This window comes from Theropithecus gelada, chromosome 3 (assembly GCF_003255815.1).
Source record: "Theropithecus gelada isolate Dixy chromosome 3, Tgel_1.0, whole genome shotgun sequence".
NCBI classification, from domain to species: domain Eukaryota; kingdom Metazoa; phylum Chordata; class Mammalia; order Primates; family Cercopithecidae; genus Theropithecus; species Theropithecus gelada.
The window spans coordinates 137107777-137112615 of record NC_037670.1 but is presented as its reverse complement, the minus strand read 5'-3'; the positions used below and the strand labels follow the sequence as shown (position 1 = coordinate 137112615).

Here is a 4839-nt window from a genome sequence, read left to right as displayed (position 1 = left end):
AATCTGTCAAATGCCAGAAAAAGAATTCTAAATAATAATATTAAGGAAACTCAGTGAGATATAAGAGAATACAGATAGACAATTCAATGAAATCAGGAAAGTAATTATTTGAATGAGAAATCCAACAGAGAGATATCATTAAAAAAAGAGCCAAACGGAAACCCTAGAGCTGAAGAATTCAATGAATGAAATGTCAAAATACAATCGAGAGCTTCAACAACAAACTAGACCAAGCAGAAGAAATAGTTTCTGAACTTGAAGACAGGTATTTTGAAATATCACAGGTGAACAAAAGAAAGAAGTAAAGAAAGAAAGAAAAGAAAAAAGAAAAAAGCTTTTTAAAAATGAAGAAAGCCCAGAAGTGCAAAGCGTGCACTCCTGGCTGGAGCTGCAGCACTGGGGCAAGGGTCTTGCAGCTGGGCATGGGGCTACTCCACAAACACTATGTGCCCAAAGGCTAGGCCGCTTCAGAGCTGGAGTAGCAGCCCTGTGGCCAGGGTGGGTAGGCAGGGGCAGCCTCAGAGCCGAGACCCATGTGGAAGGGTCAGCACCAGCTGGTCCCTGGTGGACTCCACCTTCAATGTCAAGCTGCAGGACTATGCTTGGACCTGTTTAGTGAGCACTAGGGTCTTTTTGGATGTCCTGAGCTCAGCGCTGCAGAAAGATTTCATATTGCACAATAAAAAGCCTTGAGGAAGACAGAATTGCTTGTGGAACATGCATGTTCCACCCCACCTGGACCCCAGATTGTGTGCATGTTTGATGAGCTCTCAGATTCCTTGTGCAGAGTGGCTGACTTGGTGGAACACAAATATGGAATTATGTCAAAGTTTGCAAAAATTACTATCTGATTTAAAAAAAAAAAAAACTCATGGATTCCCTTGATCCAGAAACCAGGCAAGTGGCTGAACTGTTTATGTTTGATTTTGAAATTAGTGGAATCCATCTAGACAAAGAAAAGTGTAAAAGAGCAGTAGACCTCAATGTTAAAATCTTGGATTTGAGTAGTCCACATCTTATGGCAAACAACTTTCCCAACAAGACTGAGAAGCATCTCTTACCAGAACACATTCACCATAACTTTTATCTGATGGGGATCGTATCATAATTGGTGGTCTCCATGCAGAAGCATGAGGTGACTTGGTATGAGAAGCTGCTTACAAAATTTTTCTTTATTCCAATACTGGTCAATTAAAATGTTTAGAAGAATTGCTCAGCAACAGAGATCTTCTGGAAACGTTGGTAGGTATTCTGTGTTTTCCCACAGGGCTCTCCAAGGAACAATAGTTAAAAATTCAGAGACTGTCGTCCAGTTCCTTGAGAAATTCTCTGACCAACTTTCTGAAAGAACTCTAAAAGATTTTGAGATGATATGAGGGATGAAAATGAAACAGAATTCTCAAAATTCCAAAGTAATGCCTTGGGACCCCTGCTACCACAGTGATGTGATTCATGAACATAGGTATAATATTGAGCCTGGCTTACATTGCCTGTTTTTCTCCCTTGGAGCATGCATGGAAGGCCTGAATATTTGGCTTAACAAACTGTTGGGGATTTCCTTATATGCAGAATAGCCTGCAAAAGGAGAGGTATGTGTGAAGATGTCCAAAAACTGGCCGTCATTCATGAATCTGAAGGATTGTTGGGGTGCATTTAACTTTGATTTTCTTCAGCAAGCAGACAAACCACATCAGGATTGCCATTTTACAATCCATGGATGCAGATTAAAGGAAGACAGAGACTATCAACTCCTAGTCATAGTTCTTATGCTGAATCTTCCTCATTCCTCAAGGAGTTCACCAACTTTGCTAACTCCTGAAATGAGGGAAAATCTTGTCCATGAAATGGGACATGCTATGCATTGAATGCTAGGATGTACTTGTTACCAACATGTCACCAGAACCAGGCTGTCCCACTGATTTTGCAGAGGTTCCTTCTATTCTAATGGAGTACTTTACAAATGATTATTGAGCAACCAGTTTGCCAGACATAATTAGAATGGGCTACTGCCAAAAAAATATGGTGTCTCAGCTTTGTGAATCTAAAAAGGTTTGTGCTGCAGCCAATATGAAACTTCAGGTCTTTTATGCCACTCTGGATCAAATCTACCAGGGAAAGCATCCCTTGAAGAGTCCAACCACAGACATTCTCAAGGAAACACAAGAGACATTCTATGGCTTACCATATGTTCCAAATACTGCCTGGAAGCTGCGGATCAGCTACCTCGTGGGCTATGGTGCCAAATACTGCTCTTACCTCATGTCTAGGGCAGTCACTTCCATGGTTTGGAAGGAATGTTTTCTACAAAATTCTTTTAACAGGGCCACCAGGGAGTGCTATTGCAGGGAGATGCTGGCCCACAGTGGAGGCAAGGAGCCCATGCTCATGGTTGAAGGTATGCTTCAGAAGTGCCCTTCTATTGATTACTTTGTAAGTGCCCTTGTTTCTGACTTGGATCTGGACTTTGAAACTTTAGTCATGGATTCTGAATCATGGAAACACCCTAAATCTCTTAAATTAAGGTCATGTAGATATTGACTTTGTTATAAATGCTACAGCTGTGAAAGTTTGTTTCTGATTTCAGTGTTGACTTCTGTAATAACTTCTGAAAAACTTTAAACTCATAGAACTTGAGATAAATCATTTGTTCTAATTACATAGAAATGAAGAAAGCCTACAGATGTATGAGACACCATTAAGTGAATAAATATTCATATTATGGGTGCTCTACAAGGAGAAGAGAAGGGCAAAGGAGAGGAAAACATATTTAATAAAATCACAGCAGAAAACTTCTCAAGTCTTGGGAGATAGATGGTCATCCAGATCCAGAAAGCTCAAAGAATCCCAATTAGATTTAACCCAAGCAGGTCCTCTCTGAAGCATGTTGTAGTCAAATTGTCAAAAGTCAAAGACAATGAATTTTAAAAACAGCAGGAGAAAAGCATTAAGTCATACATAAAGGAATCTTCATTAGATTAACAGTGAACTTTCAGCAAAACATTACAGGCCAGCAAAGAACAGGATGATAGAATCAAAGTTCTGGGGGAAAAAAAATCTGTCAGCCAAGAATATTAAACCCAGCAAAGTTATACTTTAGAAGTGAAGGAGAAATAAAATCTTTCACAGATAAACAAAAATTAAGGAAATTTACCACTAGACTAGCCTTACAAGAAATGCCCAAGGGAGTCTTACATCTGGAAGTGAAAAAATGGTAACCACCATGATGAAAACATGAGAAACTATAAAACTCACTGGTAAAGCCGATACACAAAGGAGAAAAAGAAAAGAATAAGCCTTATCACTACAGAAAACCACCCAGCTGCAACAACAATCAATCAGGAAGTAAAGAACAAAGATACAAAACAAACCAGGTGTAAATATACAAAACAACCAGAAAAACATCAATAAATAACAGGAGTAAGTCCTCATCTATCAGTAATAACCTCAAAAGTAAATGGATTAAATTCCTCATTTAAAATATATAGACTGACTGACTGAATTAATAAAAACAAGACCCAATAATATGCTGCCTTCAAGAAATTCACTTCACTGTAAACACAGACTGAAAGTGAAATGACGGAAAAGATATTTTATGCAAACAGAAGCCAAAAGTGAACAGGAGTAGCAATACAAACAGACTTTAAGTCAAAAGCTGTAAAGAGACAGACAAAGACATTATATAATAAAGGGATCACTTTGGAAAGAAAATGTAACAATTGTAAATATATATATACCCAACACCAGAGTACCCAGATATATAAATCAAATATTCTATCTAAAGAGACAGACTGCAATACAATAATAGTCAGGGAGTTAATTCAACACCCCACTCTCAGCATTGGATAGATTACCAAAACAGAAAAATCAACAAAGAAACATCAAATTTAAATTATGCCATAAAACAAATGGACCTAGCATATATTTAGAGAACATTTCACCCAACAGCTGCAGAATATATATTCTTTTCATCAGCATATGGAACATTGCTCAGGATTGACCATATATAAAAACATGAAATAAGCCCCCAAAATATTTTTAAAAATAAAAATTATATCAAGTATTTTATCTGACCAAAATGGAATAAAACTAGACATCATTAACAAGAGGAATATTTGAAACTATACAAGTACAAGAAAATTAAACATGCTCCTGAATGATGAATAGATGAGAAAAATGTTAAGAATAAACTAAAAAAAAAAAAAATGAAGAAGAAGATAGAAACACAGCAAACCAAAACCTATAAGACAAAGCAAAAACAGTATTAAGTAACGTTTATAGCAATACATGACTACATCAAAAAGCTAGAAAAGGCCAGGCACAGTTGCCTATATCTTCAATTCCAGCATTTTGGGAGGCTGAGACAGAAGGATCACTTTAGGCCAAGAGTTCAAGACCATCCTGGACAATGTAAGACCCTGTCAATCTATCAGTCAATCAGTAGACTAAGACAAGAGGATTGCTTGAAACTAGGGGTACAAGACAAGCCTGGGCAACATAGTGAGAACACCATCTCTTCAAATAATTTAACAAATAAAATGAACCCAAATCTAAAAAAACTAGAAAGATTTTAAATAAACAATCTAGTAATGCATCTCAAGGAAGTAGAAAAGCAAAAACAAACCACACCTAAAATTAGTATAAAGAAAGAGCAGAGCAGAAATAAATGAAGTTGAGACTACAAAACAAAAACCACAAAAAATATCAATGAAACAAAAAGCTTATTTTTTTTCATTTTTAATTGTTATTATGGAATTTTTTAAAAATAAAAATTGACAAACCATTAGCTAGACTAAGAAAAAAAAGAAAAAAATAAATAAGAAATGAGAAAGATTTAACAGA

At 36.7% G+C, this 4839-nt stretch overlaps 1 pseudogene across 1 annotated transcript; it reads left to right on the top strand.

Annotated features, from left to right (window-relative positions):
- Nucleotides 1–896: 896 nt before the first annotated feature.
- LOC112621097 lies at nucleotides 897–2656 on the top strand (annotated as a pseudogene). Its single transcript, XR_003118660.1, has one exon. The product of XR_003118660.1 is annotated as a mitochondrial intermediate peptidase pseudogene (transcript).
- Nucleotides 2657–4839: the final 2183 nt, after the last annotated feature.